Below are 27,037 nucleotides of genomic sequence, written 5' to 3'. Positions count from 1 at the left end.
TAGCCCTAATTCCAACCCTAACTCTAATTCCAACCCTAACCCTAAGGCTATGTGCCCACGTTGCGGATTCGTGTGAGATTTTTCCGCACGATTTTTGAAAAATCTGCAGGTAAAAGGCACTGCGTTTTACCTGCGGATTTACAGCAGATTTCCAGTGTTTTTTTGTGCGGATTTCACCTGCGGATTCCTATTGAGGAACAGGTGTAAAACGCTGCGGAATCCGCACAAAGAATTGACATGCTGCGGAAAATACAACGCAGCGTTTCTGCACGGAATTTTCCGCACCATGGGCACAGCGGATTTGGTTTTCCATAGGTGTACATGGTACTGTAAACCTGATGGAAAACTGCTACGAATTCGCAGCGGCCAATCCGCTGCGGATCCGCGGCCAATCCGCTGCGGATCCGCGGCCAATCCGCACTGTGTGCACATGCCATAACCCTAACCCTACCCCTAACCCTACCCGTAACCCTAACCCTACCCCTAACCCTACCCCTAGTTCTAACCCTAACCCTAGTGGAAAAAGAAAAAAAAATATTTTCTTTATTTTATTATTGTCCCTACCTATGGGGGTGATAAAGGGGGGGGTTTATTTATTATTTTTTTTATTTTGATCGCTGTGATAGAACCTACCACAGCGATCAAAATGTACTTTGTATTGAATCTGCCAGCCGGCAGATTCGGCGGGCGCACTGAGCATGCGCCCGCCATTTTGGAAGATGGCGGCGCCCATGATGGAGGCGGACGGGCACCGGGAGCCTCGGTAAGTATAAGGGGGGGGGAGATCGGGGCACGGGGTGGGCGTCGGAGCACGGGGAGGTGAAATAGGAGCAGGGGGGGAGCGGGCAGGAGGACGGGGGAGCGGAGCACAGGACGGAGGGGACCGGACCCCATAACGGAGCACTGGGGGGGCGATCGGTGGGGTGGGGGGGTCACTTCAGGTTTTCCAGCCATGGCCGATGATATTGCAGCATCGGCCATGGCTGGATTGTAATATTTCACCAGTTTTTTAGGTGAAATATTACAAATCGCTCTGATTGGCAGTTTCACTTTCAACAGCCAATCAGAGCGATCGTAGCCACGGGGGGGTGAAGCCACCCCCCCTGGGCTGAAGTACCACTCCCTCTGTCCCTGCAGAACGGGTGAAATCGGAGTTAACCCTTTCACCCGCTCTGCAGCGACGCGATCATTCCATGACGCCACATAGGCGTCATGAGTCGGATTGGCACGGGTTTTCATGACGCCTACGTGGCGTCATGGGTCGGGAAGGGGTTAACCCCAAAAAACCTAATTTAAGCTGGCTGTTCACTGCCAATGACTGACAAGTCTGTCCCTACACAGGCATGCAGGGAAAGACCTGTGACACAAAAGAGACAAGGAGAACCCACCACGGACCGACCTTTTTGATTAGTCTTCTGTGCGGCTCAGTCCTTGGTGGCTTTTAAAGTATATTTTTCTCCGAAACACCACAGCATTTCAGAGTCAACATAGATGACTGAAATCATGGACACCATGCATCAGCTGTTAGGTTTCCTTTAAAGGGAACCTGTCACCAGTTTTTTTGCCTATCAACTAAAAATATAATCTAATAGAGTGTGAGCTACACGTTCCTCAACTACTTGTGAAACCCCCAGACTCCCCATGAATCTCCCATAAGAACCTTCTATATTGCTCCCTCGCTGTATGGAAATATCCTTGATCCGGTCGGATGGGCGTTGCTTCTGGCCCCTCTCCCCACCCCAAATCGGCATGCTGTACGCATTCAGTTCTGTGAATAGCGTTGTTTGCGTACAGGTCCCGTGCGTGCGCCTTCAAATTGCCTTCAGAATTTAAAGGGAAAAGGTACATGCAAATAAAGGTTGGAACACCACAAAAATTTAAGCAAAAAATACAAAAGTTTATTTCCACACAAGAATACTACACACAATTAAAAACATCTAAAAACCGTTCCACAAAGTGGATTAACTCCAATATATCATAATGAAATGTTTATACAAAGTATAAATATACATATATATATTGCCTGGCTCAAAAAATTTTTGCACCAAAATCGGTTAGGTAATAAGCCAGTTGCTGCAGGTATCACCATACAAGAAAAAATATCATTAAATGGGACCCATAAGGTGGCGATATTGTGGATACTATAAATACTATGCACTATACATACACATGTAAAGACTACCTATAAATAATGGAACACAGACAGAATGCATAGCTCATAGAGATGACTACAGTACTGACAAAATATACAGTAAGCGTGCACATGGTAGGTAATGAACAACCTATGCTTGGTCTAGAGAAATGCCCATGCCAAAATAAGTGGCTTTGTAAATCACTAAAACATGTGTATGAGCGAAATTTGCAAGTCAGAGGCAAATGTAAACAGGTGCTAGATACTTCACCCTAACCGGTCCACTAAAGTCGCCCCCTGGTCCCATAAGCAGCGGTGCAGCCAGGATGTAGAGAAGTATAGGACCCACGCGTTCCGACACACACGGTGTCTTTCTCAAGGTGAGTGTATCCAGTGTGAAAAATCCTATCTATTTAAGGAATCTAAATTGCATTACCGATTAGGCAGCTGTGGGAAGCGGTGTGCGCCAATGCCGTCAGCGCGTCTTCAGCTCTTCACTGGAAATTAAGTGCTGGGGTCAAATCCTGCAGAGCGCCTGCGCGAGTAGTTTGTTTTCCCATTTTGTCTGATTCATATGCGCTTCCGCATCGGGAGTGCAGGTCTATGTCTATGCGCTTGCGCACTGGACACACCAAACACAGTCGCATCAAGTGCCGCCTTCCTTTCTCTGCGCCTGCGTATCGCATGTCATACCACAGAGTATCTGCTCAGCCTGTGTGAGGGTAAAAAATGGATGCTCTGTGCAAAAGCTACAATCTCCCCACACAAATCCCTGCAGCTCAGGAGCGCCCGGCGACACCTCCCGGCACTGCACTGGCTTCCAAAATCACAAGCCCAGATTGTGGTCACAGACCACAGGCTCGGCACACCCGAACACCATACACACTTGGTCGCAGTACAGAATACATATATTTTATGTTATGTCTGTGCGTCACTTATTTACAAAAATATATGAGTATATATAATGTCCATTTGGTCTAGGTGTAGATGGCATTTCAAATAAGCACTTTAAATGCATTAGGTGTAGTTTTGCGCCCGTGCATCATGTATTGCATCATTGAGAACCTATTCAAAATGGATAAAAAATTTCTAGATGCTTTGCATATCATGATGCCTCTGTACACCTATTTTCTCAATTTAGGCACATTTTTTAGAGTTATTGTAGGCACCAACTGTGACTTATAAGCGATAAATTCTGTAGATCTAACCACCATACATGTTGCATCAAAAAAACGGCATATGAGTGTTTCACATCTGCACATTGCTCATTTTTTTGTGTTTTTGTGTTGTTTTTTGGGGTCGTCTGATGTTAGTTTGACCAGCATCAGCTGTAGCTGTAGATAATCAATTCAATAGACCTAGCCATCATATATATTGGGTCACAGAGCGGCATATATATGTTTTATGCCTGCGCATGACAAATTTTTGGGGGAATCTGGTATTAATTTAACCTAAATTCACATAGCACCAAGGATTATGCCAAGAGTTAAAACCCCCCGGAAAAAAAAAAAAAGGCGTAGATCCACTATAGTCCGTTCAGATGGCTCACGAAGGCTTCTTTAAATGTCTGTTTGTAGGGACTAAGCCTCAGAGTTTTCATTTTCGCTGATCCTGTTTCTTTGATTTCCACTGTGGTAATAAGAAATAGGGAAAAATAAAGAGGAAAAAGAAAACAGTGCATGAAAACATGCATAGAAGTAAAGGAAGTAAACTGAATCCCCCATAATCAATGGAGAGGAGTTATTTGGATTACTTCTTTTTATAGAAGCCTGAATATAACAGCTCTTCATTGAACCCATCTGGTGCAAGACTGCCCAGGTAATATATCCATCTAGCCTCTCGGCGTAAAAGCTCCTCTGTTACGTCACCTCCTCTTATGTTGATATTTACCCCTTCCAAACCCATAACTTTAAGAGAATCCCCCAAACCCGCATGAACCTCTAAGAAGTGTGATGCCACCGATGTGATCGCTTTACCTTTAGACTTGTCCGATCTAGCCATAGCTATATTTGACAAGTGCTGTTGTGTTCTTCGTCGTATCTCCTGGGTCGTCTGTCCAACATAAATTTTGTCGCAACCACAGATCAGCGCGTAAACCACATTGCGTGATCGACAGTTGAAGTACGCTTTAGATTGTATCTGTGTGGACAAATGTTGGACTGAGATACCTCTACTAGCGATCATTCGTGGCCAAATTGAGCAGTTGCCACAGGGAAAAGATCCTTTGTTTGAGTGACTTGTCCTTAATTTTGTGGTGGGGCATCTATAGTGACTATTAGACAAATAGTCTTTTAGAATTTTTGCCCTTCTTGCTACCACCTTAGGCCGGTCTCCAATAAAGGGTCTTAATTTTGGCTCGCTCCCCAAAATCCCCCAATTTGCATTTAAAATGCGATATATATCATTCCACTGGTTATTAAATTTGGTGATCAAATTAATTTTATGTGATATTGGTCTTACACAGGGTTTTAGGGCCTCCTCCCTTGTCTTCCCTTTTGAGAATTCAAAAGCTCCTGAAATGACTCTGCGGGGATATCCTCTTTCACGAAATCTGTTGGTCAGTTGGCGAGACTCTTCGAAAAAATCTTCTGTGCGGCTACAGTTCCTTCTGAGTCTAAGGAATTGTCCTTTTGGGATACCTTTTCTCAGATGTGCTGGGTAGAAACTCTCAAAATGCAGGAGATTATTGGAGGCTGTCTGTTTCCGGAATAGTGTGGTGATAATCCAGTTCTGGTCAATCATTAGTTTTAGATCTAAAAATTCAAGATATTCAAGAGATATTGGAAAAAGAGAATGTTAGTTTAATGTTCCAGCAGTTGTTATTGAGCCCCTCAATGAAAGTACATAGTTCTTCAGATGTCCCAGACCAAATTATGATGATGTCGTCTATATAACGTAGCCATTTTACCACATGAGTGGAAAAATTATCAAGTTTTTGTACATGAGTCTCCTCCCACTACCCCATAAAGAGGTTGGCGTATGAGGGTGCACATTTTGCCCCCATGGCTGTGCCCGAGACTTGTTTGTAAAAGTTCCTATCGAATACGAAGTAATTTTTCTCAAGTACAAATTTGAGCAGTTCCAAAATGAATGTGTCATGGGTCCTATCCCCTGTGGATTTTTTATTCAAAAAGTAAGAGGTTGTTATCATACCCAGTTCATGTCCAATATTCGTATACAGGGCCTCCACATCTAGGGTTGCTAAAATTGCATTGTTCGGGACTTCCAAGGTCTCACAGAGTTCTATAAGGTGGGATGAGTCTCGTACATGGGAATCCAGGGATTTCACCATCGGCTGTAAAAAATAATCAAGGTAGGAGCAAGGTTTCTCATAGAGCCCCCCCCCAGCCCAGAAATGATGGGTCTACCTGGTGGCCTATTGGTGGACTTGTGAATTTTTGGCACCAAATAGAAAGTTGGGATAACTGGATGAGTTGTTATTAAAAAATCTCGTTCCTTTTTATTTATAGTGCCAGAGGAAAAGACCCTTAAGATAAGTTTATCTAATTGCATTTTAAAGGTTGGTGTGGGGTCAGTTGGTAGTTTTTGATAGTATTGGATATTGTCCAATTGGCATCTTGCTTCCTGGCAATACATATCTTTGGGCCACAACACGATGTTTCCACCTTTATCTGCTTCCTTAATTTCTATTGAATCGTTACTTCTCAATTTGGATAATGCTATTTTTTCCTCTTGTGTAAGGTTATTTTGACTATTTTTGTCTAGTTGGAGTTTTTTTTATATCCCTGCACGTTGTTTCAAAAAATATCTGTATGGCTGGAAACATTGAAAATTTTGGGGTTGCTTGAGACGGCAATCTACCACTAAATCGTCTTCTACCCTGGTCACTATCGTTTTCAGTTAGTAACTCCAATAAGTCTCTAAAGGTTTGTCTGTCTTGGTCTGGTAAGTCATCTATCAGTGATGGTTGATGGTACAAAATTTTGAACGTTAGTTGTCTAAAAAAGAGGTAGAGGTCTTTGGTTAATTCAAATTTATCTAGACTGCTCATAGGTGAAAAAGACAAGCCCTTTGTGAGTAGATTGGTTTCTATTTGCGATAATTGGTATGTAGAAAGATTGATGATGCGTAGCCCGTTTGTATCGTCTCCTGAGCTAACCAGGGGGTGATGGGTGTTCAAAACCATTTCCGATTGTTGAAGCGTGTTGTTCGCTTCGAACTCGGAGACCAGACCCTCAGATTGCAATTTCTCTTTGTGTGAATGTTTAGGTTTTCTTCGCCCCCTTCTATGCTGCTTTCTCGATCGCTCGTATCTGTTGATAAAAAATCGCTACTAACACTGGGTCCTGTTCCGTTATTAGTTGATCCCACCCCCTTTTCAGTTGTCCTGGTGAAAGTTCTCCTATTACCTTGATGGGTCCATCTATACATTCTCTGTTTCTCCATGTCTAATTTGTCCCGCTGGAACTTGATCTTTTTTCCCTTAATTATGTCTTTCTCATATTTGTCAATCAGTTCTTTTAGGTGGGTTTTAAAAGGATCTATTTGTGTTTTGCTATTAAAGGCATCTAATTCTGCTTCTTTCCTTTTTATGTCCTCTTTGATTTTTGTTAGCACCAATTTGTCCTGTTCTATCAGCATATCAATAATGATATATGAGCATCTCTGTAGACCATTCTCCCAGGTGATCCTGAACTCTTGGTCTACCTCCCAGGCTGGGAATATTTGAACTCTAAGGCCACGAGGCACCAAGCCCAGTCTTTTATATTCAATCAGACTTTTCATATTCCACCATGTCTTTGTCAATTTTTTATGTAAATTAATCAGTTCTGTGGTTAGACTTTGAAACACCCCACCATTTGTACAACTACTCACAACTGCAGCACCATCTGCTGACCCAAAAATGTCCTTCATTTGTTCCTGCCAGGCCGCTTCCCTGGCTTTTAAATCCATTTTATAAACATCCAAATGTGCCTCCACTTATAGAAAAACCCTTAAGCAGGGTCAAACAACTTGCAAAAATAGAAATTTTTTAAGTGGGCACCATCAAATAATATCTACCAAATATCATGGGTTCACTACCAAGCATGTAAAACATACACTTAGAATTTAAAGGGAAAAGGTACATGCAAATCTTTAAAAAAATTTCTATTTCTTCAAATGGCCTTCTGCGCACGCTCAGTATGCTTTGCCCAACTGCGGGCAAAGCCGAAAAGCATTAGTGCGCATGCTCCTGAAGTACAATTTCCCTGAAGTCTTTCGCTGTGTTCCGGGACATAGTTTACCAGTGCATGCGTACTAATGCTTTTCGGCTTTGCCCGCAGTTGGGCAAAGCAAACTGCGCACGCGCAGAAGGCCATTTGAAGGCGCACGCACGTGACCTGTACGCAAGCAATGCTATTCACAGAACAGAATGCATACAACACTCCGATTTGGGGTGGGGAGAGGGCCCAGAACCAACGCCCATAGGACCGGACTGAGGATATTTCCATACAGCGCGTGAGCAATATAAAAGGTTCTTAAGGGGGATTCATGGGGAGTAGGGGGATTTCACAAGTAGTTAGGGAATGTATAGCTCACACTCTATTAGATGATATTTTTAGTTGATGGGCAAAAAAACTGGTGACAGGTTCCCTTTAAGGTTTTCATAATTGCATAATGTCAGAATGTTACTGAGTTTCATGGCTAATATAATGTCATTTCTTTCATCCTTCTCCATCCCATCACAGTTTTGTTTCGGTAACTGCTCTTTTGGACAAGTCCCTAATAAAGCTCACGTGTATGTAGGAACATACTGGTGAATATTATTTCTTACTCTACAGTGATTCACTCCATTAGGAAGCAGTGCGTATAGTTTACATTGCATAAACGTGATTGTTGTTGCTATGGAAGTGCCTTTGAATCTGGAATTGTTTTTGTAGTAAGGACATTTTTTAACATTTGATCGAATGACCGCTAAAAGCATTTCTATTAAATACAAAGGACTGTTAACCCATGTTGCCTTTATACCTACCTATCAAGAAATATTGGAAGCTCAGATTTCAAATATTCTCTTATATATCAACCTTGGTTGCCAGGCGACTGTAAATGTGTTCATTGCTTGACAGGTGTAGGCAAAAGTAGGAAATGTTTGTAAATTTTGTGTGATTTCTCATATTCCCAAAGTAAAAAGATAGAACTGACATGAAGCACAAAAAAGAAATCTAGTGGTCCATACTGCACCTCCATGAGCCTCTGATTTTTAGTGGAGCTATATAGAATGGATATGTGGATGAGACCTAAAAAGGAATCTCTGATAAAAAATAGAATTCCCTTTGCATTACTGATAAAGAAACATACAGCACCAAGACAGAACTTGGCAAAAGTTTTAGACAGGTGTGGAAAAAATGCTGCAAAGTAAGAATAAAATAGAAATGTTAATAGTTTATTTCTATCAACAAAATGCAAAAAGAGAAAATAAAAAAGAAATCTAAATGACATTAGTATTTGTTGTGACCACCAATTGCATTCAAAACAGTATCAAGACATCAATTCTTCTAGGTATGCTTGCACACAGTTTTTGGAGGAACTCGGCAGCAGAATTTGTTACAAACATTTTGGAGGAATGCTTTATGCTAAAGATAATTCTTAATGACATTGTCAGCATGTTTGGGGTTGTTGGACTGCTGCAGAATACTGTAGATTCAGAGCCACTCAGATGCCTCTCTGATGATATTGCATGATGGATAATTATCTGCCAGCATTGAAGACAACATTAATATTGACCAAATTCTCCAACTTAATTTGTTGAAATGCTGCATCAAACTTGCAAAGAACCGCCATTTGCGTAACTGTTGCCGGCAGACATTCTTTATTGTACTTTTTTGCTGCCTTTACTGTAACTAAATCTTTCACATTATAGCTCATCATCCCAGAGACCCTGCTGTCATTTTTCTACACGCAAGTTCCTATGTTTTTCTACATAGTTTACTCACTTCGCTTTGCTCCCATGAAGACCACTTTCAGCCAGAGTTCACCAAACAGTAAATGGGTGTAGATGGGTCACAGTGGTTGCTGCCAGTTCTGAGCTGAGGGAACTGCTGGTCATCTTCCAATTTCAAAAGGATGTAAGAATGATATCTTTTTCATCTGCTGAACTAAGTGTCCTTCACTAACCACTGAGTCCTTAACCCCTTAACCCCCAAGGGTGGTTTGAATGTTAATGACCGGGCCAATTTTTATAATTCTGACCACTGTCCCTTTATGAGGTAATAACTCTGGAACGCTTCCATGGATCCTGGTGATTCAAGACATATTTTACTTCACGTTAGTGGTAAAATTTCTTTGATATGACTTGTGTTTATTTGTTTAAAAAACCGAAATTCGGCGAAAATTTCGCAATTTTCCAACTTTGAATTTGCATGCCCTTAAATCACAGCGATATGTCACACAAAATACTTAATAAGTAACATTTCCCACATGTCTACTTTACATCAGCACAATTTTGGAACCCAATTTTTTATTAGGAAGTTATAAGGGTTATAAGATGACCAATGATTTCTCATTTTTACAACACCATTTTTTTTTTAGGGACCACATCACATTTGAAGTCATTTTGAGGGATCTGTATGATAGAAAATTCCCCAAAGTGACACCATTCTAAAAACTCCACCCCTCAAGGTGCTCAAAACCACATTCAAGAAGTTTATTAACCCTTCAGGTGCTTCACAGGAACTTTTGGAATGTTTAAAAAAATTAACATTTAACTTTTTTCACAAAAAATTTACTTCAGATCCCATTTGTTTTATTTTACCAAGGGTAACAGGAGAAATTGGACCCCAAAAGTTGCTGTGCAGTTTGTCCTGAGTATGCTGATACCCCATATTTGGGGGTAAACCACTGTTTTGGTGCATGGCAGAGCTTGGAAGGGAAGGAGCGCCGTTTGACTTTTTTTAAAGCAAAATTGGCTGGAATTGAGATAGGACACCATTGTGCATTTGAAGAGCCCCTGATGTGCCTAAACAGTGGAAACCCCCCCCAAGTGACACCATTTAGGAAAGTAGACCCTCTAAGGAACTTATCTAGATGTGTGGTGAGCACTTTGATCCCCCAAGTGCTTCACAGAAGTTTATAATGTAGAGCCGTAAAAATAAAAAATCATATTTTTTTCACAAAAATGATTTTTTGACCACAATTTTTTATTTTCCCAAGGGTAACAGGAGAAATTGGACCCCAAAAGTTGTTGTGCAATTTGTCCTGAGTACGCTGATACCCCATATGTGGGGGTAAACCACTGTTTGGGTGCACTGCAGAGCTTGGAAGGGAAGGAGCACCGTTTGACTTGTTCAAAGCAAAATTGGCTGGAATTGAGATCGGATGCCATTGTGCGTTTGAAGAGCCCCTGATGCGCCTAAACAGTGGAAACCCCCCACAAGTGACACCATTTAGGAAAGTAGACCCCCTAAGGAACTTATCTAGATGTGTGCTGAGCACTTTCATCCCTCAAGTGATTCACAGAAGTTTATAATGTAGAGCCGTAAAAATAAAAAATCATATTTTTTTCACAAAAATGATCATTTTGCCCCCAATTTTTTTATTTTCCCAAGGGTAAAAGGAGAAAATGGACCCCAACAGTTGTTGTGCAATTTGTCCTGAGTACGCTGATACCTCATATGTTGGGGTAAACCACTGTTTCAGCGCATGGCAGAGCTCGGAAGGGAAGGAGCGCCATTTGACTTTTCAATGCAAAATTGGCTGGAATTGAGATAGGACGCCATGTCGCGTTTGGAGAGCCCCTAATGTGCCTAAATAGTGGAAACCCCCCACAAGTGACACCATTTTGGAAGGTAGACCCCCTAAGGAACTTATTGAGATCCGTGTGGTGTGCGAGTTTTTCTCGCACCCATAGGCTTTTGTTGGCGATTCTCGGCCGATATATGGTGCATATCGCAGCATGCTGTGATTTCTCTCGCACGTATAATATGGCTGAGAAAACAATGCATGATGGGAGCTGCCCCATAGATTACCATTGGTCCGAGTGCTATGCGATTTTTTATCGCATAGCACTCGTCCGTATTATGGTCTAGTGTGACTCCGGCCTTAAGGAAGTTATCTAGATGTATGGTGAGCACTTTGAACCCCCAAGTGCTTCACAGAAGTTTATAATGTAGAGCCATAAAAATAAAAAATGATTCATGTGATGTCTTGTTTTTTTGCAGGAGTTGACATTTTTATTGGTACCATTTTCGAGCACATGACATTTTTTGATCACTTTTTATTACGATTCTTGGGAGGCAAAATGAGCAAAGAACAGCAATTCATGAATTTCTTTTGGGGGGGCGTTTATATCATTCCGCTTGTGGCAAAATTGATAAGGAAGTTTTATTCTTCGGGTTAGTACAATTACAGCGATATCTTATTTATATCATTTTTTCATGTTTTGGCGCTTTTATACAATAAAAACTAATTTTATATAAAAAATAATTATTTTTGCATTGCTTTATTCTGAGGGCTATAACTTTTTTTTTTTTTTGCTGGTGATGCTGTATAGTGGCTCGTTTTTTGCGGGACATGATGACGTTTTCAGTGGTACTATGTTTATTTTTGTTTATTTATATCCGTCTTTTTGATCGCGTGTTATTTCACTTTTTGTTCAGCGGTATGATGATAAAGCGTTGTTTTTTGCCTGGTGTTAATTTTTTTTTTTAATGGTGTTCACTGAAGGGGTTAACTAGTGGGACAGTTTTATAGGTGGGGATGTTACAGTAGCGACGATACTAAATATGTGTACTTTTATTGTTTTTTTATTTACATAAAGAAATGTATTTTTTGTAAAAATATTTATTTTTTTCTCTATATTTAGGATTTTTTTTTAAAATATTTTTCCACATTAATTTTTTTTAAATACTTTTTTACATTGTCCCAGGTTGAGACATCACTGTATAAAGTCAGATCGCTTATCTGACACTTTGCAGAGCACTGTGTCAGATCAGCGGTCTGACAGGCAGTGTAGGAGGCTTCTCAGCACCTACTCTCAGCAGGCACTGACAAGCCACCTCCCTGCAGGACCCGGGAGGACCCCGCGGCCATCTTGGATCCGGGGACCTGCAGGTAGGAGACCCTCGGAACAATACGATCTCATCGCGTTGTTCTGAGGGTCTCAGGGAAGCACGCAGGGAGCCCCCTCCCTGCGCGTTGCTTCCCTATGCCACCGGAACGTTGCAATCTTGTTTGATCACAGTGTTCCGGCGGTTAAAGTGCCAGGTGATCTCAGCTGATCGTGTATGACGTACTATCCCATTCATGTGAATTAAGTCCCAGGTCACATGGACAGGATAGTACCTCCGATGGCAGAAAGGGGTTAACATTGTCTATTTCTTGGTGTTCTCAATGCTGAGAAAAGCAGGTAGATGCATATCCATCATGCAATGCCATCAGGGAGGCATCTGATTGGCTCCAAAGTGATTCTTCAGAAGGACAACGACCCCAAACATACAGCGAATGTCCATAAGAACTATGTTCTGCATAAAGATGTACAAGGAGTCCTGGAAGTGATCATATGTCCCCCACAAAGCCTTGATCTGAGCATCAACGAGTCTGTTTGAGATTTGAAGAGACAGATGAATTTGCACAAACCTACATCCACCGATCTGTAGTTCTACAATATGTTTGGAGCAACCTCCCTGAAGAGTTCCTTCAAAAATTGCGTGAAAGTGTAACTAGAAGAACTGATGCTATTTTGAAGGCAAAAGATCACACCAAATATTGGTTTGATTTATATTTCTATTTCATTCATTCACTTCATGCATTTTTGTTAGTTGCTAAAACAATTTATTAACACGTCTATTTTGTAGAGCATTTCTTACTTTGTAGCATTTTTTCTATACCTGCCTAAAACCTTTGCACAGGTGATGTGAGTACCTTGATTTTATATATAACGTCATGTCAGTCTTCATAGCCATCTAGAGGATAACTATTAATTGTGAGGTCCCATTAAAAGCAGTGGAATAAGGAATCAATTCTTAATAACCAACATCAGAAAATAAAATCAAGACATAGGAAGATCTAATTGAAAAAGTAATGTTAAGCCAACTCCATAGCAGCTATTCTATCTGCTACACCGTTAGTTACACCCATGCTTAGTTTGTTTGCATATGCTTTAAAGCTTCCCATATACTGGATTTCCAGCTGCTGAAAAATTAAAACACTGACAAACAAAGACTTTATTATTGGTATGCAACAGCTGAAGAACCACAAACTGGAGGACATTGCTTGAAAGAAAGCAGATATAACTGTATCCTGTATATAACTCTGGTGGGTAGGTATTATTATAAAATTTTCTACTAGCAGTCATAAATTGATACATGATATAAAAACTCAATATACATTTTTTTTTTATTGAAACCTGATGTCACCTGTTACAATACAAATGTGACTCAAATTGAGTTTACCAAAATAGGTAAGCCTGGGTTCATTATGTAATATAGTTACCATATTTCCAGAGGCTTTGTCATATACCGCTGATGTTGCTTGTTGGCATTCTCTTCATAAATAATTGGCCAATGCGTCAGCAATATGAATCACAGTCCATCAGATAACTATGGAATGTGAGAAAATCACATCTGTGGGCTAATTGGCTTCTAGATGAGTGACATTTATAAAAGCCAAAGGCTATTATGTTATAGGTGAACTCTCCGAATGCCTTTACTGCAGTAATTATGCTCACACATTCATTTGGAACCATATGGACCTTTGGATGAAAATATGAAGGACCAATCTGATGCTTTTACATTTCACCCCTTTCATACATCATTGAGTAAATTGTTTAATAAAAGAAACTGATGGATGGGCTACATTACTTCTCCATTAATTGAAACATTAATAATTAATGAATATTGCACTTTGTAGATTGCTTGAAATGGAGGTTTTTAATTTGTTTTCTCCCTTTTCTGTATTTTCCCCCAAACATAGCATGTGTATATATATTTACATACACACATCCCCCATTCTACCAGGAAGACAATATGTGAAGACAGAAAGCATTCAATAGACTTTAGCTAAAACCCCAAGATGTGTCTGTAGTCACAACCTCATTCTATGGCTACTTTCACACTTCCGTCTTTATAAAGATGTTGCAATGCGTCGTTCTGTGCAAAAAACGCATCCTGCAAAGTTGCCTGCAGGATGCGTTTTTTGCACATAGACTTGTATTACTGACGCATTGCGACGTATGGACACACGTTCCATATGTCGTGCACTGGATGCGTCGGTAATTGGCGGACCGTCATCACAAAAAAGTTAAATGTAATGTTTTTTTGTGCGACGGGTCCCCAATTCCGACCGCGCATGCGCGGTCAGAACTCCGCCCCCTCCTCCCCGGAACTCATAATGGGCAGCGGATGCATCTGAAAACTGCATCCGCTGCCCACGTTGTGCAATATTTGCACAACATCCGTCGGTACGTCGGGGCGATGGTTTGCGACGGCCCCTGTACCGACGGAGGTATGAAAATAGCCTAATAATGGATGGTCATACACAACAGATTAGGGCAGAAATGTCAGCAACTGTTCTTCTCTATGGGGTTTGCAGAATTCCATGAAAATTAGTGATGAGCGAACATGATCGAATAAGGTGTTATGGGAGCATACTCGTGTGCTAACCGAGTGTCTTCGGTGTGCTCAAATATGTCCGAGTCCCCGCGGCTGCCGGTTGCATGTCTCATGGATGTTGGACAGCTGCAACACATGCATGAATTGTCTAACAAACAGGCAATCTCTGCAAGCTGCGAGACATGAAGCCGCAGGGACTCGAACATATTTTTCTAGCACTCCGAAGTCACTCGGTTAGCACACGAGCGTGTTCAGATAACACTTTATCCCAGCACATTCACTCATCACTAATAAAGATGCAACAGAAATAGTTGCTTTTGATATGAATGGGATAAATTTTATTTTTCAATCGCAGCGTAATAGAGGATTGAAATAATATACTGCTTGTTGCCAAAGTGGCAAAATAAATTTCTCAATTGGAGCACTAATTCTAATTCTGAATTTACTTCTGATTTACTGTTACATCACAATGTAGGTAACATCGATTGTATGTTTTATGCTCTTCAGATTCCATTTGTGAACAAAATATCTAAATAATACAGGAAAAAAATAATTATAAATTGAATATTTAAAAAAGACTGATACACTGATACTTTTTTTTTTACAAGGGACTCTAGGGCTCTTATGTATTTTGTAGTATTTTTCTAAATTTTGTCATTTGCTTCGATTCATAAAGTTAGTATTGATTTTTGACGCATCCATTTTCCGACAGATCCGAACTGTTGGCTTTCATGTGGTTTGTTAGGGAGACTACAAGAAAGTGCTGCAGACTGCCCTAAAAATACTAGAAAGATTAACTGGAACCCCTGAATGCTTCTATAAGCAGAGCATAATCCATGTTGTTACAAGCTCACAATAAAGAGCGTCAAAGCTTCTAGGTAAGAATCCTATTCTTGATGTAGACTCCGTTCTGCAGGACACAGAGTTCAAGTCAATACATAAATCAATATAGACTGTTGCTGTACAGAGTCTGTGCACGCTGCCACGCCATGTGAATGGACCCATCTAAAAAACACAAATTGGAAAATAAAATAATCTCTAAAGTGAGAAGAAACCATTTAACATTTTTAAGATCCGGAAAGGTTAGTGGCATAATTAATTTCATTACATCTAAGGCTGTGTGATATTTTCAGTGTCAAACGTAAAGTTCAGAGCTCAGTTTTAGGGCAAGCTATGTCTAATGAAATTGTGGAATAAAGCAGAAAACAAAAAGAAAATTAATTAAAAAGAAATTGATGTTACTAACGGACATTTATAGTGTAGAACAAAGCTATAATTTCTCTTAGCTTCCACCACAGATCTTACCTGCATATAGCTGAAGATGTTCTTTTTTGTGTAATAAATTTTACTTTGCTATTGTGTGTTAGTCATCTTTGGTGTGGTGATGAAGACCTGTCTAAAGCTTTAGCTTTCAGTTGCCATCGCACCGCAGAAACTATCTACTTTATTCTGTACCTGGCCCCAGCTGCGCTCAGAGATTTTCCAGCAGTCCCATACACCATGATTGTAGTGGTGGTTCAAATTTGCACCTAAATGAGGCTTTGCATAGCCAATTCTGGGATTTTTGAGCCCCATCCAGGGGATCACTGTGGGTCCCAACACATGGACTTCCTGTTATCCTCTATCACCAGGATAGAGGAGAGTTAGTATTTAAGGAATAACCGTTTAGAACTTTAGGCAGAGTAAATCTTCTTCTCAGTGTAGCCTATGTTAGCATTTTATCTTCCAGACCATAGGTCCTATATTTGAATACTGGCAAAACAAGAGCTGTAAGGGAAAGTAGAGAATTAGTTACAGAAATCCACTGAGCACAGTCAGATGCCAAAGGGCCCACAGCAGCCTGTTTTCACAGAGACTGAGGATGATCAGAAAGCACTGCAAAGTTCAGCATCTGCCCAGGACATAAACTGTGATTACCATGTGCCAGTACAAAGAAAAATCACCATCAAAGTACTAGCTCAGCTTGCTGGCATACCTCGCCTCTGCCTTCTCCACTATGTACCCTTGTGTGGCTGCATATGCGAAATGTTTGTCCTATATTTGACCCTCAGGATTACATTAATTTGTTTTAGTTTCACTAGAGGTTTGGTTGTCTACCATTGATGCACTTCGGCTTCTGTTACTTGTTTGGGAACAGTGGCAGGGCCCATGCAATCACCTCAAAGTTAAAGTGTATCTGCATATACAATCCTTATAAAGCCCTTGACAAGGTGAAATACAGGGATAATATTTTTATAGGTATTTATAATGTATTGGGAGATTATGTGAAAGCGTTTATTTGCTGTACAATTAAAGGAAATTTGTTCTCAACAAAGCACATGCTACAGGGTGGGATGTTAGTCAAGATGCAGTGGGAGTGACTACAGTGCGATCACAGTACAGTGACTGGTAACTGTTAACAGCTCCTTACACTGCCCATAGACTGGAAGCTGGCAGCTGCAGGGAGAATAGAACTGCATTTCCTCACTGTAGCCACTCATCCAATAAACTAGCTTAATGTGATTAAGACATTATTTACCAGTAGATTATTACCATATCTGGAGGAAATGTTTTTGTAGCTCACAGGTTCCCTTTAAAAAAGTACCTCCATAAAAAATGTAACTTCTTAATACATTGCGATCATCATTTTATATGGCACCGTGTACTTACAATTGCTCATTTTACCTTTCTACCCAGTAAATTATTCTCTTTTCCATTAGGTCTATGACATCAAGCGATTAAAAGCTGACTAGCTGAATCCTTCTAAGATCAATGTAGAAACAGGAGGTACATTTTTCCTGTACGAGTCCTAAGTCACTGCAAAGGTCTCTGGCAGGGGGAAGAGCTGAACAGCTGGGTCAGGAGTTGAAGAGGGGAATGATAAATGCAGGGACAGGAGACTTCCTTTTTTTAAATAGAGAAAAGAGAAGAATTAGCTGGGAAGAATGACAAAATGAGCAATTGTAGGTTCACAGTGCTATATAATATGATGACTGCAATATATTAAGAGGATAAAACCGTTGATGGAAGGAGTGCTGCTTTGAACAAAATGTCCTTTTAATACATAAGTTTACAGCGTGGGCAGCAATGATGATGGATTTATGTAAGAGATCTTATGTAAGAGAAGCATCTACTCCATGGTTCATCTGAAAATGTCAATTGTAATTCAGTTTCCTAGGATTTGCAAAAAAGGGGGAAAGATTCTAGATCATGGGTTAAGAGCAATTTGAATAAAGCCAAAATTGTGAGGTCAGTGTTTGATAGGGAAATGCACAATTTTCACACAGGGACAGAGGGTGCGCAAATATTTGCCTATTTGCGTGAGAGCCATAAAAATGCTGGAGTTGGAAATACTACAAGTTTTCACGCAATGAGTGAGTACTACCGCTTAAAATGGCTGCAAGGAGGTGGAGGGTTCCTTGGGGGCAACTTGATAAAAGCGAAGAGTGTATTTTTTGGAACTACTTAGAAATTAGTTGGCAGAGGAGCCTGCCAATTAAGTGTTAACACTGTGATCAACACTAAATGACAACCAGATTTCCTTAAGTCGAGTATCCATGGTGGTAAGGGAATGGAATACGAGGAAATGTCTTGGGCCGCGCGTTGTTGACCCAAAGCTTATAGTGTGAGCCAGGCTCGGACTGGCCCACAGGGTAACAGGGGAATCCCCCGGTGGGCCCCTGTACTGACCTAGGCCCCCAATGTCACTCTATGGGCAGTATTTGACATAATTCAGTAGACTCACTCTATACAGAAAAAACAACATCTCCTCATTCATTAACAAAACTACCCAGTTTATTAATAAATATAGATAGAAGTAAATTTGTGACAAGGGTAGTGTAATATTTGTTTGCAGGTGAAAAGTGGGCGCCCCAAATTCAATGTTACTGGTGGGCCCTTGGCACTCCAGTCCGACACTAGTGTGAGCAGTGTACTAAATCATGGATTGGAGAATGGGCTGTCGCCAGGTAGTATCTACAGCAGTACGGCATTCCTGTTTTTATTATTTTTTCCCAGCCATTTGTGTCATCATCCTTTTTGTTGTAACTGTATTTCGCTGGAGCAAGTGAATTGACTGTGGCTTTTTATATATGTGATGTACTATGCTTCAGTAATCTCTTTTTCCCTTGAATTGTTATTGTAAATACAGCCTGGAACAGCTTTTCGTTTATTTCTACTTGTGTAACTGGGAATGATAATAAAATGATGTTTAAATATACCATAATAATGAGGAAAGCGGAGAACAGGTCAATTGAGTAAACTATAGTTATTGGTTTATGGACCATTGTTTAATTAAGAAATGTCATCTCTTGTGAAACATTGGAATATGTTTGATTTAAAAATGAAGAGGTCACCTACAAATGCACGTACACAAATGTATGCACACATAGACACAACATACAGACACAAATGTACGCACACTTAGACACAAACATACAGACACAAATGTATGCACACATAGACACAAACATACAGACACAAATGTACGCACACATAGACACAAACATACAGACACAAATGTACACACACTTAGAAACAAACATACAGACACAAATGTATGCACACATAGACACAAATATACAGACACAAATGTACTCACACTTAGAAACAAACATACAGACACAAATGTACGCACACAGACACAAATGTATGCACACTTAGAAACAAACATATAGACACAAATGTACGCACACTTAGAAACAAACATACAGACACAAATGTACGCACACAGACACAAACATAGACACAAATGTACGCACACTTAGACACAAACATATAGACACAAATGTACGCATACATAGACACAAACATACCTACACAAATGTACGCACACATAGACACAAACATGCCGACACAAATGTACGCACACTTAGAAACAAACATACAGACACAAATGTATGCACACATAGACACAAACATACTGACACAAATGTACGCACACAGACACAAACATACAGACACAAATGTGTTGTGAATTTACCTTTTGGCTCCCTCTAGTGGCTACTAGTGATTTTACTTTGGGTATGTCTATCATCCCTTGTATGCTCACCTGGGTCGTTAGGTCAGGGGTGTTGCTATATAAGCTCCCTGGACCTTCAGTTCAATGCCTGGCAACGTTGTAATCAGAGCTAATCTGTTGTGCTCTTGTCTACTGATCCTGGTTCCTGCTAAATTAAGCTAAGTCTGCTTTCTTGCTTTTTGCTATTTGTTTTTGTTTGCATTTTTGTCCAGCTTGTACATAATCTGTATCCTAACCTTGCTGGAAGCTCTAGGGAGGCTGGAGTTCTCCCCCCGGGCCGTTAGACGGTTCGGGGGTTCTTGTATCTCCAGTGTGGAATTTTGTTAGGGTTTTTGTTGACCATATAAGTTATCTTACTACATTCTGCTATTAGTAAGTGGGCCTCTCTTTGCTAAACCTAGTTCATCTCTGTGTTTGTCATTTCCTCTTACCTCACCGTTATTATTTGTGGGGGGCTTGTATCCGACTTTTGGGGTCTATTCTCTGGAGGCAAGAGAGGTCTTTGTTTTCCTCTTCTAGGGGTAGTTAGTCCTCCGGCTGGCGCGAGACATCTAGCGACCAACGTAGGCATGTTCCCCGGCTACTTCTAGTGTTGGTGTTAGGAGTAGTTATATGGTCAACCCAGTTACCACTGCCCTATGAGCTGGATTTTTGTACGTCGCAGACTTACTTGTTCCTCTGAGACCCTCGCCATTGGGGTCACAACAGTTTGCCAGGCCAGTATTAAATGTTAAATGCATTGCAGAAGCGGGATTATAAGAAAGAAAGTTCTGAGTTTTTTTTTCTCTCTCTCATTTTTTTTTTCTTTTCCCCTTTACCTCTGAGTGGCTTGTGTTTGCTGCAGACATGAATGTCCAGACCTTGATTACAAGTGTGGACCAGCTTGCTGCTCGTGTGCAGGGCATACAAGAGTATGTTATCAGAAATCCTGTGTCAGAACCTAAGATACCGATTCCTGAACCGTTTTCCGGAGACCGATTTAAATGTAGAAATTTCAGGAATAATTGTAAATTGTTTTTGTCCCTGAAACCCTGTTCATCTGGAGACTCCGCTCAGCAAGTAAAAATTGTTATTTCTTTTTTACGGGGCGACCCTCAGGATTGGGCTTTCTCGCTGGCGCCAGGAGATCCGGCATTGGCTGACATTGATGCGTTTTTTCTGGCGCTTGGTTTGCTTTATGAGGAACCCAATCTTGAGATTCAGGCAGAAAAAGCCTTGCTGGCGATGTCTCAGGGCCAGGACGAGGCTGAAGTGTATTGCCAAAAATTTCGGAAATGGTCCATGCTGACCCAGTGGAACGAGTGTGCATTGGCTGCAAATTTTAGAAATGGCCTTTCTGAAGCCATTAAGAATGTGATGGTGGGTTTTCCCATTCCCACAGGTCTGAATGATTCTATGGCCCTGGCTATTCAAATCGACCGGCGGTTGCGGGAGCGCAAGACCGCAAATTCCCTCATGGTGTTGTCTGAACAGGCACCTGATTTAATGCAATGTGATAGAATCCTGACTAGAAATGAGCGGAAAATTCATAGACGCCAGAATGGCTTGTGTTACTACTGTGGTGATTCTACACATGTTATCTCAGCATGCTCTAAACGTCTTACTAAGGTTGTTAGTCCGGTCGCCATTGGTAATTTGCAACCCAAGTTTATTCTATCTGTAACTTTGATTTGCTCACTGTCATCGTATCCTGTCATGGCGTTTGTGGACTCAGGTGCTGCCCTGAGCCTTATGGATCTGTCATTTGCCAAGCGCTGCGGATTTGTTCTTGAGCCATTGGAAAATCCTATCCCTCTTAGGGGTATTGATTCTACGCCATTGGCAAAAAATAAACCGCAGTTTTGGACACAGGTTACCATGTGCATGACTCCCGAACATCGGGAGGTAATACGTTTTCTTGTTCTGCATAAAATGCATGATTTGGTTGTTTTGGGTTTGCCATGGTTACAGACCCATAATCCAGTCTTGGACTGGAAGGCTATGTCAGTGTCAAGTTGGGGCTGCCATGGAATTCATGGAGATTCCCTGCCCTTGTCTATTGCTTCTTCTACTCCTTCGGAAGTTCCGGCGTATTTGTCTGATTATCAGGATGTCTTCAGCGAGTCAAAGTCCAGTGCACTGCCTCCTCATAGGGAATGTGACTGTGCAATAGATTTGATTCCTGGCAGTAAGTTTCCTAAGGGGAGACTGTTTAATCTGTCAGTACCTGAACATACCGCGATGCGTTCATATATCAAGGAGTCTCTTGAGAAGGGGCATATCCGTCCTTCTTCTTCCCCTCTTGGTGCGGGATTCTTTTTTGTGGCCAAAAAGGACGGATCTTTGAGGCCTTGTATTGACTATCGGCTTTTAAATAAGATCACTGTCAAATTTCAGTATCCTTTGCCGCTGTTGTCAGATTTGTTTGCCCGGATTAAAGGTGCCAAGTGGTTCACCAAGATAGACCTTCGTGGTGCGTACAACCTTGTGCGCATTAGGCAGGGCGATGAATGGAAAACCGCATTCAATACGCCCAAAGGTCATTTTGAGTACTTGGTGATGCCATTTGGGCTCTCTAATGCCCCTTCAGTTTTTCAGTCCTTCATGCATGACATTTTCCGGAAGTATCTGGATAAATTTTTGATTGTTTATCTGGATGATATTCTGGTTTTTTCTGATGATTGGGACTCGCATGTGGAGCAGGTCAGGATGGTTTTTGAGATTCTGCGTGAAAATTCTTTGTTTGTAAAAGGCTCAAAGTGTCTCTTTGGTGTACAGAAGGTTCCCTTTTTGGGGTTCATTTTTCCCCTTCTGCTGTGGAGATGGATCCAGTCAAGGTCCGAGCTATTCATGATTGGACTCAACCCTCGTCAGTTAAGAGTCTTCAGAAGTTCTTGGGTTTTGCTAACTTCTACCGTCGTTTTATCGCAAATTTCTCTAGCGTTGTTAAACCGCTGACGGATATGATCAAGAAAGGCTCTGATGTAGCTAACTGGGCTCCTGCTGCCGTGGAGGCTTTCCAGGAGTTGAAACGCCGATTTACTTCGGCGCCTGTTTTGTGCCAGCCTGACGTCTCACTTCCCTTTCAGGTTGAGGTGGATGCTTCGGAGATTGGGGCAGGGGCCGTTTTGTCGCAGAGAGGCCCTGGTTGCTCTACTATGAGGCCTTGTGCCTTTTTCTCTAGGAAGTTTTCGCCGGCAGAGCGAAATTATGATGTGGGCAATCGGGAGTTGTTGGCCATGAAGTGGGCATTTGAGGAGTGGCGTCATTGGCTCGAGGGTGCTAAGCATTGTGTGGTGGTCTTGACTGATCACAAAAATCTGATGTATCTCGAGTCTGCTAAACGCCTGAATCCTAGACAGGCCCGCTGGTCATTGTTTTTCTCCCGTTTTGACTTTGTGGTCTCGTATTTACCAGGTTCTAAGAATGTGAAGGCCGATGCTCTGTCTAGGAGCTTTGTGCCTGATGCTCCTGGAGTCGCTGAACCTGTGGGTATTCTTAAGGAAGGAGTTATCGTGTCTGCTATTTCTCCGGATCTGCGACTTGTGTTGCAGAGATTTCAGGCTGGTAGGCCTGACTCTTGTCCACCTGACAGATTGTTTGTGCCTGCTAGATGGACCAGCAGAGTCATTTCCGAGGTTCATTCCTCGGTGTTGGCAGGGCACCCGGGAATTTTTGGCACCAGAGATCTGGTGGCCAGGTCCTTTTGGTGGCCTTCCTTGTCAAGGGATGTGCGGTCATTTGTGCAGTCCTGTGGTACTTGTGCCCGAGCTAAGCCTTGTTGCTCTCGTGCCAGCGGGTTGCTCTTGCCCTTGCCTGTCCCGAAGAGACCTTGGACACACATCTCTATGGATTTCATTTCGGATCTTCCGGTGTCTCAGGGCATGTCTGTCATCTGGGTGATATGTGATCGTTTCTCCAAGATGGTCCATCTGGTTCCTTTGCCTAAGCTGCCTTCCTCTTCTGATCTGGTTCCTGTGTTCTTCCAGAACGTGGTTCGTTTGCACGGCATTCCTGAGAATATTGTGTCGGACAGAGGATCCCAGTTTGTTTCCAGGTTCTGGTGACCCTTTTGTGGTAGGATGGGCATTGATTTGTCGTTTTCGTCCGCTTTCCATCCCCAGACTAACGGACAAACGGAGCGAACTAATCAGACTCTGGAGGCTTATTTGAGGTGTTTTGTCTCTTCTGATCAGGATGATTGGGTGACCTTCTTGCCGTTGGCTGAATTTGCCCTTAATAATCGGGCTAGTTCCGCCACCTTGGTTTCGCCATTTTTCTGCAACTCTGGTTTCCATCCTCGTTTTTCCTCAGGACATGTGGAGCCTTCTGACTGTCCTGGGGTGGATTCCGTGGTGGATAGGTTGCAGCGGATCTGGAGTCATGTGGTGGACAACTTGAAGTTGTCACAGGAGAAGGCTCAGCGTTTTGCCAACCGCTGCCGCGGTGTGGGTCCCCGACTTCGCGTTGGGGATTTGGTATGGCTGTCTTCTCGATTTGTTCCTATGAAGGTCTCCTCTCCCAAATTTAAGCCTCGCTTCATTGGTCCTTACAAGATATTGGAAATCATTAATCCTGTATCCTTTCGCCTGGATCTTCCGGTGTCGTTTGCCATTCACAACGTATTTCATAGGTCCTTGTTGCGGCGGTACGTTGTGCCTGTGGTTCCTTCTGCTGAGCCTCCTGCTCCGGTGTTGGTTGAGGGCGAGTTGGAGTACGTGGTGGAGAAGATCTTAGATTCTCGTCTCTCCAGGCGGAGGCTTCAGTACCTGGTCAAGTGGAAGGGCTATGGTCAGGAGGATAATTCCTGGGTGGTCGCCTCTGATGTGCATGCGGCCGATTTAGTTCGTGCCTTTCACGCCGCTCATCCTGATCGCCCTGGTGGTCTTGGTGAGGGTTCGGTGACCCCTCACTAAGGGGGGGGTACTGTTGTGAATTTACCTTTTGGCTCCCTCTAGTGGTTACTAGTGATTTGACTCTGGGTATGTCATTCATCCCTTGTATGCTCACTTGGGTCGTTAGGTCAGGGGTGTTGCTATATAAGCTCCCTGGACCTTCAGTTCAATGCCTGGCAACGTTGTAATCAGAGCTAATCTGTTGTGCTCTTGTCTACTGATCCTGGTTCCTGCTAAATTAAGCTAAGTCTGCTTTCTTGCTTTTTGCTATTTGTTTTTGTTTGCATTTTTGTCCAGCTTGTACATAATCTGTATCCTAACCTTGCTGGAAGCTCTAGGGAGGCTGGAGTTCTCCCCCCGGGCCGTTAGACGGTTCGGGGGTTCTTGTATCTCCAGTGTGGAATTTTGTTAGGGTTTTTGTTGACCATATAAGTTATCTTACTACATTCTGCTATTAGTAAGTGGGCCTCTCTTTGCTAAACCTAGTTCATCTCTGTGTTTGTCATTTCCTCTTACCTCACCGTTATTATTTGTGGGGGGCTTGTATCCGACTTTTGGGGTCTATTCTCTGGAGGCAAGAGAGGTCTTTGTTTTCCTCTTCTAGGGGTAGTTAGTCCTCCGGCTGGCGCGAGACATCTAGCGACCAACGTAGGCATGTTCCCCGGCTACTTCTAGTGTTGGTGTTAGGAGTAGTTATATGGTCAACCCAGTTACCACTGCCCTATGAGCTGGATTTTTGTACGTCGCAGACTTACTTGTTCCTCTGAGACCCTCGCCATTGGGGTCATAACACAAATGTACACACACAGACACAAACATACAGACACAAATGTATGCACACATAGTCACTGTGACGATTCGTAGATAAAAATGAAAAGTGGACCCTCTGGACCATGACGACAATCCCCTCACAGGCGAGCTGACCAGTTGACCGCCCCCTATACAGGGAGAGTTAGGTTCAGGCCCGTGAGAGACTATCGCCACGATAGCTGTAAGACCAAGACAGAAAAGAGGAAGACAACAGGCTGGCGAAGGCGGCAGGAACTCAGGATAGGTGGGAACTGCAGAGACACAGAACTGGCGGGTATGACTGAGACAAAAGCCTGGCGGGAACACTACAGCAACACAGGGACTGACGGGAACAAGGCAGAGACTCAGGGACTGGCAAGGCACTACAGAGACAAAGGGACTGGCAGAAACAATACAGTAATACAGGGACTGGCAGGAACATTACAGAGACACAGTGACTGACGGGAGCAAGGCAGGAACACAGGAGCAGGCAAGGTACTGCAGAGACACAGGAACTGATGGGAACACGGCAGGGACACAGGAAACAGGCAAGGCACTGCAGAGAAAACAGCAACTGATGGGAACACGGCAGGGACACAGGAAACAGGCAAGGCACTGCAGAGAAAAGAAGAGACCCAAGGTCAGAGGGCAAGGAACGCACAGAGACCACGGGAAGCCAGGAGCACTTGATAGTGCAGCGCCCCAGAGTCCTGGTCGTTGCAGTACTGATGCTCCGCCGCTAAGGGGGGTGTTGGTACGTCTGATGGCACTGAAGGAGTTTACCTGACCAGGTATCACAGACACCAATACACTTCACAGTCTGGCCTCCAGGGGGAGCTAAGGGTGCTATGTATTAGGCCACTCCTCACAATCTGGTAAAACTGGGGGTTAGATAGGAAGTTAGACAGAAAGCTGACTGGGTTGGAACCAGGCAACATCCTGTGGCAGAGGGTGTTGAAGATTCAGGGGGGTCCCTGTCAGGGGTGGGATCCTGACAGAGGCCTAGCGAACAGAAAGAACGTTACGAGACCGTGCCTGCACTTCATAGCGGCAGTACCCCAAGAAAGGACAACAAGCGAGGTTTATTGTGAAGAGTGAGAAACGAGATCAACGCAACAAGGAGATAACACCAGTAGGAGTCGTGCTGTAAGACGAGGCAACATCCTACTGAGGCGCGTAGCCGGTGGCCGGAAACGCAGAGGAAGTATTGAGCTCCAGGCCTTACTTCAAACCTATGGCAGGACAGTCAGTTATAGGCGGGCTGTCTCACCCAAATCACCTAAGCAGACATAGGGGGCATCAGTTGGAGAGGGGCGACTTTAGGGTCCCGGAAGACCTCCAGGCCTACCCGTCATACGGGTGCGTCCTAGCCATATCATCTGGGGGACGAAGAAGAACATCAGAATCAGTTGTGAGGGAACTTCAGAAACAGACACAACAGTTGTGAGGACTATCCCGTGGTGCTAAGCAGGGAAGGACTACAACATACAAGCGCTAGAAGGTAGGCACAGATTTCCACTTGCAAAGGGAACTCTGGAGGTGCCATCGGACCGGCCGGTCTCAGACAGCCCTGTTAACCGTACTTCGGATTGAGGATCCTGAAGCCTTCAGTAAAGAGGTAAAGAGACTGCAACCTGGTGTCCTCGTTATTCATCGCGATCTGCACCACACCATCTTCATTCTACACTTTCACTGG

Source organism: Ranitomeya variabilis, chromosome 2 (genome assembly GCF_051348905.1).
Source record: "Ranitomeya variabilis isolate aRanVar5 chromosome 2, aRanVar5.hap1, whole genome shotgun sequence".
Classification (NCBI taxonomy): domain Eukaryota; kingdom Metazoa; phylum Chordata; class Amphibia; order Anura; family Dendrobatidae; genus Ranitomeya; species Ranitomeya variabilis.
Note: the sequence above shows the minus strand (reverse complement) of the source record.